Genomic DNA, 13,493 nt, shown 5'->3' on the forward strand with positions numbered 1-13,493 from the left:
CCAGTTGCCACCAGATACGTCCTTTGCATCTACAAAATTTACTAAAAAAAAATTCATTTTTTTCCCATAAAAACCAATTTCTCTGCTTCCGTTTATTTGCCCCAGTCAATGAAGTCACCATATCATTCTTCAAGGCTGGACATCTGAGCATATTATTTTACTCTTAATAGATTTTGTATCCATTCTGTCACAATTTTCAAATAATTTCTTCTTTAGAATGCCTTTATGATCTACTGTTACCTCTCCATTTTTATAGCAACCCACTTGATCCAGACTTCACACATAGTTTCTTACTAAAGACAATAATTGATCTCCCTGCTTCCAGTCTCACTCTCCTTAAATAAATTCAGCCTGCAGTTGCCATACTAATCTTCCTAAAACAATGCTTGAGCACATCCTTTCTGGTGACCTTTCAAGTCCACCACATTTCATCTCATCTCCTTAGCCTAACCCAAGTTTTCCACGATCTGACTACTCATTTTGCAATTCAGCCATATATTCTTCTACTCAACATATTTGTTACCATGCCCTCCCCAGTATTTTCCCAAACACATCAAACTAATTTCCACCTCCATTCCATTTGTTTCCCTTACCTAGATGCTTTCTAAAGGACTGCATGTCCCAATACAACCAAGCCAAATCTCACTCACTCTCTTCCCATAGCCTTGCCTGACTCCTGAAATCTCTAGAAAACTCTCCTCTCTTGAAAAGCTAATTACACTTAGAGGCTATACCATACCACTTAGTTCATATTACATGCTATCTTTATGACACATTGTTTTTGGCCTGTTGATGGGCTCCTCGCCAAATACAGGGTAAACTTCTTAGGTGCACAAAGTGTGCGGTGACTTTCCCTTTAATATCCAAAGAAACCTAGTGCATGTCTCATCATATGTTAAATGTTTAATATATAGCCTGGGTTAGTTGTAATAATTATCTATGCTTCAATAAACTGTTTTAGACCAAGATAGACTCTACAAGTACAAAAGGAACTTATGTTTACACTGTATATAAAGGGGTCATTTTCTGCTGTACAACATTAGTATCTAGTTTCCATGTCAGTTTTGAAGTAGATGCCTTTTTCTAACTCAAAAAGAGGCAGTTAAGGAGTAATTATTGAGCCACCAGATCTAAATACCAAATTATAGGAAATACAAGGAGTGGAAGAACATATCAAATGATATGCAGGGGATGCAATCAGCCAAATCCACACTGGGGGATTGGACAGAATCTACAGGACAAAAAATATTTTTAATAACAACAAATTGCAAGAGCAAGAAATAGAGAGATGGAGAAGTCTGAAGATTAAAATAGACATAAGAGAAATATCTACCAATCACAGTGACATGTTTTGGATCTGTATCCCCACCAAATCTCATGTCAATTGTAATCCCCAATGTAGGAGGTGGGGCCTGGTGAGTGGTGATTGGATTATGGGGATGGATTTCTCGTGAATGTTTCAGCATCATCTCCCCTTCGTACTGTCCTAGTGACAGTGAGTGAGTTCTCATAAAATCTGATCATTTAAAAGTATGTGGCACCTCCCTATTCCCTCTCTTGTTACTGTTCTTGCTACTGTGAAGTGCTTGTTCCCCCTTCACCTTCCACCATGATTGTAAATTTCTTGAAGCCTCCCCAGAAGCCTGGCAGATGCTAGTATCATGCTTTCTATATAGCCTGCAGAGTCCTGAGCCAGTTAAATATCTTTTCTTTATAAATTACTGAGTCTCAGGTATTTCTTTATAACAACACAAGAATGAACTAATATACACAGTATATGGACTTATTTCAATTCAAACTCAAACACATAAACTTAAAAACATTTTTAAAGACAATTGGGGAAGTGTAATATGAACACTAAATATATAATAATGTTAAAAAATTATTAATATTTTAGATAATAAAAATAATATGGTGTTTATGTTCTCTAAGGGTTCTTATCTTTTAAGATTATACACTGAAATATTTACAGATAAAATTATGTGATGTCTAAGTTTGCCTCAAAATAGTTGAGAAGTATAGACAGAACAAGGTTGGCCATGTGGTGAATTGTTAAAGTTGAGTAACGAGAGATTAATTTGTACTGTTCTTTCTATTCTATCTACTTCTACATATATTTAAAATTTCTCAAATAAAATATTTTTAAAGTAGTCATTGATGTTAAGAAATTCTTGTTAAATATTTCTGATGTGATAATGGCAATGTGATTATGATTTTTGAAAAGGAATTTTTATCTTTTGGAAATACCAACTGAAATATTCATGCATGAAATGAAAATAATGTAGACATTGATGTCATTGCATTTTTAAAAGATTATAATAAAATGAGAACAAAAAAAGTTTAAATTGTCATTTAAAAATTTCTTATCCCCAGAAATACTTCCATAAACCCCAAGGTGAGAAAGCAATACTTTAGACAGTTATGTAAAGCCTATTCTGTGTTTTGCCTGTTTATACCTAAAGACTATATAGCAAGCACATCTGTGAGTTGCACATCCTGTAGATGAGCGCATAGAGAAGAGTAAAAAATAACCAAACACTGTACGTGAGAAGTCATAATCTTTAAAGATACAGGATTTGTCATAAAAGTAATGGCTTTAAAAACTGGATTATATTCCAGGTAACATCGACCTTCAACGGCTATACATTCAGACATGCTAGTGCCAGATAAAGTGGCTAATGCCTGTAATCTCAGCTAGTTCAGAGGCTTAAGCAGGAGGATTGCTTGAAGACTGGAGTTTGAGACCAGCCTGGGCAACATAGCAAGACCCTGTCTCTAAAAACATTTCTTTAATTAGCTGGGCATGGTAGCATTCACCTGTAACCTGCTACTTGGGAAGTTGAGGTAGGAGGATTAGTTGATCCCAGAAGTTCAAGTGAGCTATGATCACACTACCTGACTGCAGCCTGGGCAACAGGGCGAGGCCCTTTTTCTAAAAAAACTAAAAAATGAATAAATAAACATGCTAAAGTAGTCCTTGATTTAAAGAAACAAAACAAAACCAACTAAATACAAAGAAAACTCCACAGGCTTTCCCCAATATCAATTTAATTCAGAAATTTAGTGTTAGCCCACCAAAAAACTTTTCAGTGAAATGTTGATTATTAGCAAATTTATCTGATTTCAGGGAGAAGAGTCTTGTCTCTGTGATTAGAATATTCATGAGCAACCAAATGGCCAGTAAGTTAATATCAGAACCTAGCTGAATGTCTGGAAAACCTTCAAGTTAGAAAATCATTCATGGGTGCTCATTTGTGTAGCACATATACTAAAATTGGAAAGATATAGAAAAAATTAACACAGCCCCTGCACAAGAATGACAGGCAAATTCAGGAAGCATTTCATATTTTTCTGAATGAGAAATTTAACAAAGAGATACATATTATAAAAAAGAACTAAACAGAAATTTTAGAGCTGAAGAATTCAATGACTGAAATAAAAAATACAATGAAAAGATTCAATAATTGACTAGATCAACCAAAAGAAAGAATTTTTAAATTTGAAGATGAGTATTTTGAAATAACCCAGTCAGAAAAAAAGAAAAAGTAAAAAAGAATTAAGAATGCTTACAGGACTTATTGGGACACCACTAAGTAAGCAAATATTCACAGTATGAGAATTTCAGGAAAGGCATAGAAAACCTATTTAATAAAATAATAGCTGAAAACTATGCATGTCTTGGAAGAAATATGGATATCTAGATCCAGGAAATTCAAAAGCCCAAATACATTAAGTTCAAAGAGGTCCTCTCCAAATCATGTTATAGTCAAAGTGTCAAAAGTCAAAGACAAAGAATTCCCACAATAGCAAGAGAAAAGTGTTAAGTCACAGATAAGGGAATCCCCATTTAGCTAACATTAGATTTCTCAGCAGACACCTTGTAAGCTAGGAAAGAATGGGATGATAAATTCAAAGCACTGAAAGAAAAAAAAAAAAAAGACGTTAGCCAAGAATACTATACTCAGAAAATCTATACTTCAGAAATGAAGGGGAAATAATGTCTTTCCCAGACAAACAAAAACAGGAAATTCATCACCACTAGACCAGCATTACAAAAAATTATTAAAGAAGTCCTACACATGGAAGCAAAAAGATGATAATTCTACCATCATAAAAACATGCAAAAGTATGAAACTCACTCATAGAGCAGACAGACAAATGATTAAGGGAAAGGAATTCAATCTTATCATGTCAGGACACCACCAAACTGCAAAGATAAATCATGAGAGAGGAAAAACAGAAACAAAGGATATACAAAACAATGAGAAAATAAACAGGATGACAAGATTAACTCCTCACCTAACAATAATAACCTTGAATGTGAGTAGATTAAATTCCCCAGTTAAAAGATATAAACTGGCTGAATGGTTAAAAATGAAGACCCAACTATATGCTGCCTACAATAAACTCACTTTACCTATGAAGATACACATAGACTGAAAGTGAAGGAATGAAAATATATATTCCATACAAACAGAAACCCAAAATAAGCAGGAGTACTGATGTGTTTTGGCTGTGTCCCCACCCAAATCTCATCTTGAATTATAGTTCTTATAATTCCCACATCTTGGGAGGGACCTGGTGGAAGGTAATTGAATCATGGGGGTAGTTTCCCCCATGCTATTCTCATGAGAGTAAGTTCTTACAAGATCTGATGGTTTTATAAGGGTCTTCCCCCTTTGCTTGGCTCTCATTCTTCTTGCTGTTGCCATGTGAAGGAGGACATATTTGCTTCCTCTTCTGCCTTGATTGTAAGTTTTCTGAGCCCTCCCCAGCCATGCTGAACTGGAGTCAATTAAACCACTTTTCTTTATAAATTACCCAGTCTCGAGTATGTTTTTGTTAACAGTACTTACACATATATCAGATGAAATAGACTTTAAGTCAAAAACTGTGAAGAAGAGATAGAAAGTCATTGTGTCAGTATATATAATGACATATATATATAAAATGACTTTTTTATATATGTATTTATAATTGCTATGTCCTCTTGATGATTGACCTCTCTCTATATATGTATGTGTGTCATTGTATGTATATATGTGTGTGTTTATATATATGTGTCATAATATATAATATGTGTAATTACATATAATATATGTAATTATATATGTAATTATATAATATATATTATATAAAATTATATATAACATATAATATATAAATATATATTATATGTAATATATAATTATATAATGTATATATAATAGATAATATATAATGTATAATGTATATATTATATATTATATGTAATAGTATATTATATTAATATATAATTATTATATAATATATAATATATTATGACACACATATATGTTATAGATATACAATGACACACACACATATATATATATAGAGAGAGAGAGAGAAAGAGGTCAATTCATCAATAAAATATAGCAATTGTAAATATATATGCACCTAACAGTGGCGCACCCAGCTATATAATGCAAGTATTATTAGATCTAAAGGGAGAGATAGATCTCAATACAATAATAGCTGGGGACTACAATACCCCACTGTCAGCATTGGATAGATCACCTAGGCATAAAATCAGCAAAGAAACATTGGATTCAAACTGTACTATAAATCAAATGGACCTAACAGACATTTACAGACCATTCCATGTAATAGCTACAGAATATGTGTTCTTCTCATTAGCACATGGAACATTCCCCAGGATAGATAATATGTTAGGCCACAAAACAAGTCTCAACAAATTTTTAAAAATCAAAATCATATGAAATATATTTTCTTACCACAATGGAATAAAACTAGAAATCAACATCAAGTGGAACTTTGGAAACTGAACAATTACATGTAAATTAAACAACATGCTCCAAAACAACCAAAGGGTAAATTAAGAAATTAAGAAGTACTTTAAAAATTTTCTTGAAACAAATGAAAATATAAACATATCAAATCCTATGCAATCCAGCAAAAGCAGTAGTAAGAAGAAAGTTTATAGCAATAAACACCTACATCAGAAAAGTAGAAAGATTTCAAATAAACAACCTAATGATGCGCTTCAGGGAACTAGAAAAGCAAGAATAAGCCAAACCCAAAATTAGAAGAAGGAAAGAAATAATAAAGATCAGAACAGAAATAGAGATTAAAACAACAATACAAAAGATCAAGGAAACAAAAAGTTGGTTTTTTGAAAAGATAAACAGAATTGGCAAACCGTTAGCTAAACTAAGAAAAAAAGAACCAAATAAATAAAATCCAAAGTGAAAAAATGAAACATTACAACTGATACCACAAAAAAGAAATATTGCAGCTGATACTTCAGAAATACAAAGGATTATTGGAGTATTATGCACAATTATATACCAAAAAATTCAAAAACCTAGAAGAAATGGATACATTCCTGGGCACATACAAGCTACCAAGATTGAACCAGGAAGAAATGGAAAACTTGAACAGAACAATTCAGTAATGAAACTGAATCAGTAATAAAGTCTCCCAACAAAGAAAAGCCCAGGACCAAATGGCTTTGCTGATGAATTCTACCAAACCTTAAAAGAAGAATTAACACCAATTCTTCTCAAACTGTTTCGGAAAATGGAAGGGAATTTTTTCAAACTCATTCCATAAGGCCAGCATTACACTGATACCAAAACCAGACAAGGATGCAAGAAAATAAAGAAAACTACAGGCCAATATCCCTGATGAACACAGATGCAAAAACTCTCAACGAAATACTAGCAAACTGAATGCTACAGCACATCAAAAAGATTATACACCATAATCGAGTGGGATTTATCTCAAGGATGCAAGGATGGTTCAACATATACAAATCAATAAATGCAGTATATCACATCAACAGAATGAAGGACAGAAACTATGTAATAATCTCAATAGATACAGAAAAAACATTTTATAAAATTCAACATCACTTCATGATAAAAACTCTCAACAAATTAGAAGGAATTTAACTCAACACAATAAAGGGCTTAAATGACAAAACCACAGCTAAATGATACTAAATAAGGAAAAGTTGGAAGCTTCTTCTCTAAGAACTGGAACAAGACAATGATGTCCACTTTCTCAACTCTTATTTAACATAGTACTAGAAGTTCTAGCCAGTACTATTTGGCAAGAGAAAGAAACGTGGCTAGTTCCAATTATGATGTGCTGTAAGTGTAACATATACACTAGATTTCCAATACTTTCTACAAGAAAGGAATGCAAAATATCTTATTAATAAATTTTATTTTGATTAATTGATTACATATTGTATTAGTTTGCTAGAGATGCCATAACAAATTATCATAGACTAGGTGGGTTAAGCAAGATAAATGTATTTTTCACAATTCTAGAAGGTAGAAGTCTGAGATCAAGGTGTCGTCAGGTTGATTTCTTCTGAGACCTCTCTTCTTGGTTCATGTCATCACATGCTCTTCCCTCTGTGTGTGCCCATGTCCATTTTGCCTCTTGTTATAAGAACACCAGTTATATTGGATTGGGGCCCATCCTAATGAACCCACTTTAACTTAATTACTTCTTTTGAAACCCCATCTCTCAATATAGTCACATTTCTGTAGACTGCTGGTTAGGGCTTCAACATGAATTTTGTGGGGGACACAACTCAACTCATAATACCTGTCAAAATAATAATATTTTAAAGTAATAATACTTTTTAAAATATGGCTACTAGAAATGTGGCTTGCATTATATTTCAATTGGACAGTACTGGATTTTATTTATTTGGGACACCAAAACACTGTATCATCACCTGCTGAAAAAATAAGAAAAAGTTCTCATTTTAAATAACTTGCCATTTTCTACTATATTTCCCTTTTAGTACTAAGTTTTATTTTGGTGTTGCTAATAAGCAAAAGCAGTGAGATGGTATATAAAGAAGATGAAATGTGCACAAAGAAAATTAGACTGGAGTACTATTTGGATCTTACTACCTTTATGATCTCAGGCATAGCCCTTACCCTTTCTTTAATTTCTTCTTTCTACAAAAGAGAGGATAACAGCTGACATTTGTTGAGTGATTATTTTGTGCCAGGTACTCTTCTGAATTTCTACACTAGTAATTTATTTAATCCATACAACAAACCTTTGAATATTTTAGGTAGTAGTATTACTCTATTTGAGAGAAAACTGAAGCACACAGAGATTAATTAACCTGCTCAAGACTCCAGAGTTTAGTAAGTGGTAGAAGCAACTGGTCTAACTCCATACCACATCATTTATTTCCCCCTGTACTTGTGTCTCAAAAGATTGTTGTGAGGATCTACTGAGATGGTATATGTGAAGGCATTTGAAAACTGAGACTGTTAATTATTTTCTTTGTCTGCCTTCCTAGGAACATTTCAGATAAAGCTATTATTTTTCTCTTTTGACCAGGAAATCTATATATCTTTCTTGACAGCCTGGTAATTTCAGAATGAATAGAAGTGTTTGTATCTGTGGGTTTGACACACTACTGAATCACAAAGTCTCTGGAATAATTATCAAAGCCATCACTTTCAGCCCACTTTCTCATTCATTAATGCTCTATTCTTTTTCTAGCATGTCTAGAATTCTCTTGAATTCTTGCAGAGAATTGGTGCTCCTTTAATACCTGCTATTTCAGAATAGCTTTGACTTAAGTATGCTTTCCTTTTCTCCCAGTTGCAAAATGTCAGGGCTGACAGCCGAAAGGGCTTCTGAAGATTGTCAGTGTTCTCATATTCAGATAGGTAGCAAAGGATCTGACACATTTGGTATAATAAACCCACAAACATTCATTAGTAAGATTGTAGCCTGATTTATTTCTCTGATTTAGAAAACACTCCTAAAGAAGGAGAGTTTGTCTGCAAGGAACCTTCTGAATTCTTTTTTTAATTCAAGCTCGTATTTATAAATTTTGTAAACTCAGATGTCGCTTATGTCATTTACATCATTTATCTCAAATAATAAAAATGATTCACTTTTTTTGAGCACTACTATATGTCTGACACTGTGGTAAGTGCCATTTCTGTATTCTCATTTGGTGATATCACATCTGCTCTGCCCTACAAAATGTATAATGTGTGTATATTACCTTCACTTATAAGCACAGAAATTAAGGCTTAGAGAGGTTGAGTAACTTCTTAACTAACTTCACTAAAGTCACAAAGCTAATTAGTGACAGAGTCAAGATATAAATATAGGTCATCTAATTCCATAGTTCATACTCTTGATCACTATTCCACATTTCCCTCAAACCAAAGTGGATTGAGCATTTGGGGTATTCTCTCTAAGTCAGGTGGATATTTTTAAAACTTGTATTTGATGAATGCTGCAAATAGGTGTATGATCCAGTTTTTCTTATGGCTTCTGTGATTTGGTAATTCTCCTACAGATGGTAGAATATGGTATTCACAATAATATGAAAAATATAATTAAATTTGACAAGAATTCTATTAAAATAGCAAGATTTACCATCCAGAATTATTTCATTTATTTTTAATTCCTCTTTTATCTTAATCAAACATACCACCTTGATGTTATGTGAAGCTATCTTATATGCTACCTTAAGCTGTATGCATTCATTTATGAAACCTCTAAAACTATGTATCATGCCCTTTCTATTTTATGTATATTGCCAGGTAGTTTATAAGTGATTAAAGAATATTGCTAGGAATTATATTAAATTAGATAGATAATGTTACCATATCACTTTTGATTCATTTGGCCCCCAATGTAGTATGAAATCTTATAATTAATTTTTTTTTTTTTTGGAGACAGAGTCTTGCTTTGTCTCCCAGGCTGAAGTGCAGGGTGTGATCTCGGCTTACTGCAATCTCTGCCTCCCAGGTTCAAGTGATCCTCCTACCTCTGCCTTCTGAATATCTGGAACTATAGGCATGCACCAGTATGCCTGACTAATTTTTAAATTTTTTGTAGAGACCAGGTTTCATCATATTGCCCAGGCTGGTCTCAAATTAATGAGCTCAAGTGATCTACTCACCTTGGCTTCCCAAAATGTTACGATTACAGGTATAAGCCACCACGCCCAGCCTGTGATGAGATTTTTAGGAAATACCTTTTTATCAAATAGCTCATTTAACTAAAACGCCTTTAATTCAGAAGCCATTATATCTATTCTAAAAGTGTTTATATGGATTAAGTAGACGTAAACAATTGGTAGAGGAAAAAACATAGTACTCACTAACAATAGTATTTGTAGAAATTTTGAAGCCATGGTTAAAAAAAAAGAGAAATTTGAAGGAAAATGTAAATACATACAGTAATAATGCTTTCTTAGCAAATTTCACATCTTTAGTCTACTGTCACCTTATTGCTTTGTAAAGAAACATCTTGATCCCAATCGTAAAAGTTACTTAGACTTATAAACTCATTAATGTTTACTAGTAGTTGCAATCTGATTTCTTTAAAAATAGTCTAAGGAAAAAAGCTTTTAAAAACCAACATCAGCTTTATCTCTTATACCTCACGTAATACTTACAAACCTTATTAATAAAGCACTCAGGACAATCTGATACACTACAAAATTTAAAATAATACAGAATTGTTTCAAATAATAATTGCATCCTTCTATAAAATTTGCTTAGAATAGTTTTAATTTTTATTATAAATGCAGCCATAGTTGTTGATCTTTAAGCAATCTTGGCTCTCTTAGTTTTTGCCACTTTATAAGAAGTAGACAAATCTGATAGCCAACGTAAATATCAGAATTAGGGTGAAGCAAAGATAGTTTTGTGTTTTTGTACTTTACATCCTGTTTTACATGATTGTCAAACAGGCAACATACACACACACTCAATTTCAGAAGAATGAGAGAGAGAAGTAACAAAAGAAAAAAACCTGCAGACCCAATGATTATTACTCCAAGAATATAGATCTTCGTTTAAGCAATCTTCCTCTGAATGTCGGTAGTTGCAGAAGTCTCAGTATATTTTTATCATCTTCATAAAGTTATTTTTCTGTAAACTAAAGATTTGCCTAAATTGAGATAAGCTCCTTTAAATTTTAATTTATTTCTTAATTGGTTATGAGTATTTACAGTGACAGAAGTAGTTCTGGTTTTGGCAACTTTGGAAGTAGCTCCCCAACTTTGGGACATGTACGTGTTGTCTGTATGATGACTCAGCTGTGGTCTGGTGCTATTATCACTTACGTTCTATCTTTGAATATTGGAAACAAGAAATTTGCAACAGCCCAACCTAGCAAATTTCTTCTGATTTTGCTTTCATCTTTCCTTTTAACAAAAATTAACTTAAATTTCCTAAAACAGTCTTCAGGTCTTTTTTTTATCTTGATCATCTACGAAGGCTGTTGGGCCCTGGGAATGTCTGAGAAGGTGCACTCAGTAATTCATGTGTAGGAATAGTTGAAAAAGTTATCTTCAGGCCTTTTGGGAGTTCTGTAGTTGGATGTAGGTGACAGCTTTATCAACTACAGTATTCAGTGAACCTCAGGGAAGTTTAAAACCCCTGATGATAGCTGCTCTTTTAATGGCTTCATTTTTCTTCTGTACTCCAGAAAGAAATGATTCTATTCACAGAATTTTACAGTTGTATGTGGTTTTTTTGGTTGCTTTAATGCATTGCATTATTTTTTACTAAGAAGTTTTTACATGTGAAGCAAGTATAATTGTATTTAAATTGAACTTTGATTTTCTGCCTCATAATATAAAGAAAAGGGCGCCGGGCACGGTGGCTCATGCCTGTAATCCCAGCACTTTGGGAGGCCGAGGCGGGCGGATCACAAGGTCAGGAGATCGAGACCATCCTGGCTAACACAGTGAAACCCCGTCTCTACTAAAAATACAAAAAAAAAAAAACCTAGCCAGGCGAGGTGGCGGTGCCTGTAGTCCCAGTTACTCAGGAGGCTGAGGCAGGAGAATGGTGCGAACCCGGGAGCCGGAGCTTGCAGTGAGCCGAGATCGCGCCACTGCACTCCAGCCTGGGCGACAGAGCGAGACTCCGTCTCAAAAAAAAAAAAAAAAAAAAAAAAAAAAAAAAAATATATATATATATGGTAAATAAGATCAACTGCATACCTATGCTACTATTTTGCTATATAGTTTATTATGACTGCCCATGCTGCTTTCATATTAGTTTTTATTGCCCTTGCTTTCTCTAGGACTTTATTAACTTTGATATAGTGTATCTATACTCATCCATGTAAATGATTTTGAAGAACAAAACAATTGAGAGATTTTTGCTTCACAATATCTGTGATTTTTGTTTCATACCTTTGTCCATGTTTCAATCTTTGTAACCAGACATAGTTCTTTATTGCATAGATCTTATAATCCCTTAATACCCTGATGCTAAAATGAATGAGCTTTAAAAATGCCTGTTAAACAAATAGTATAAAGGATAAAATAATTTAAAATTTCTTTACAGTTACAAGTTTTTAGGTGATGAAAGTAGAATTCCTAAATATAAATTACTCTTGTGTCATTTCCCCCCTAATCTTTAGGTGTTATCTTCTTACAAATGAAACTACTGGGGTTTTTCTTGTGGTTATAGTATTTCACTATTTGAGTATGTAAACATTATGATGATTAACAGCAGCAAAGGAATCGCTCTCAGTCAAAAAGAGCCTTCATCACGATCGACAGTACAATTGTTTTATATCTATAAGGCATTTCTCATAGGACTAGATTTAGTCATCCCAGTAGCTTTTGGAAACACATGTTTTATCTCACAGTATTTGTAGATCACTTTTTGCGGTGAGGTAAGCATCAACACTATCTTAACCATACCCTTCCAGCCTCATCAAATTCGAAGTGAATGATTGGCAGTGGAGAGAGGTTTTCAGTGAAACCATTCTTGATAATGTAGGGCTGGAAAAATTCAAAGGTACGTTACCATGGTAACAGTGTTTTCCTAGTGATGACCTGATTTACTAAGAAAAAGTCTTCAAGGAAGTCTATGACATGATTAAATAAGAGATTTAAGGAAAGGGAAAAGACAAAAACAAAACACCTGAAAGACATTCCAGTCAAGCCCAGTGCTTCTATAATAGATGCCCTAAGGTATGGTGAGAATTATTTCTGATTCAACACTTTCATTCCCTCACCTGTTAAAGTAGTAAACCTTTAAAAGAAAGCTTTTAAATTAAAATTTTCAGCTACTTGGGAGGCTGCGGTAGGACCATTGTTTGAAGCCAGGAATTTGAGATGAGCTTGGGAAACATACAAAACCCCATCTCTAAAAAAAAAGCAAAATTAGCTGGGCGTGGCATGTAGTTACAGTTATGTGGGAGGATCCCTTGAGTTCAGGGGTTCGAGGCTGCAGTCAGCTATGATCACGCCACTGCACTTCAGCCTGGATGACAGAACAAGACTCTGTCTCTAAAAAAAAAAAAAAATAGTAGTGATAAAAGTATGTTTTAAATAATGTAAAACTTTATATAACAGCCTGTTTCTTAAATACTATGTGAATAATTTAGTGAGAAAGAAAGTTATGGTAATTTTTATAAATGTCTTCACATTTACAATGCTGGTGTTTTTATTGGTTAAATTGAATTAGATTTATCAATAG

General features: G+C 33.4%; 1 protein-coding gene and 1 non-coding gene across 9 annotated transcripts in view; both read left to right on the plus strand.

The window, feature by feature from the left end:
- LOC105484426 (dynamin 3) overlaps window positions 1-13,493 on the plus strand; it is a 564,467-nt gene that overhangs the window by 509,064 nt on the left and 41,910 nt on the right. The window lies entirely within an intron of this gene.
- On the plus strand, window positions 3,245-3,351 carry LOC112427257 (U6 spliceosomal RNA). The gene has a single exon (XR_003018765.2). It is a non-coding gene; the product is annotated as a U6 spliceosomal RNA (small nuclear RNA).

Source organism: Macaca nemestrina, chromosome 1 (genome assembly GCF_043159975.1).
Source record: "Macaca nemestrina isolate mMacNem1 chromosome 1, mMacNem.hap1, whole genome shotgun sequence".
Classification (NCBI taxonomy): Eukaryota; Metazoa; Chordata; class Mammalia; order Primates; family Cercopithecidae; genus Macaca; species Macaca nemestrina.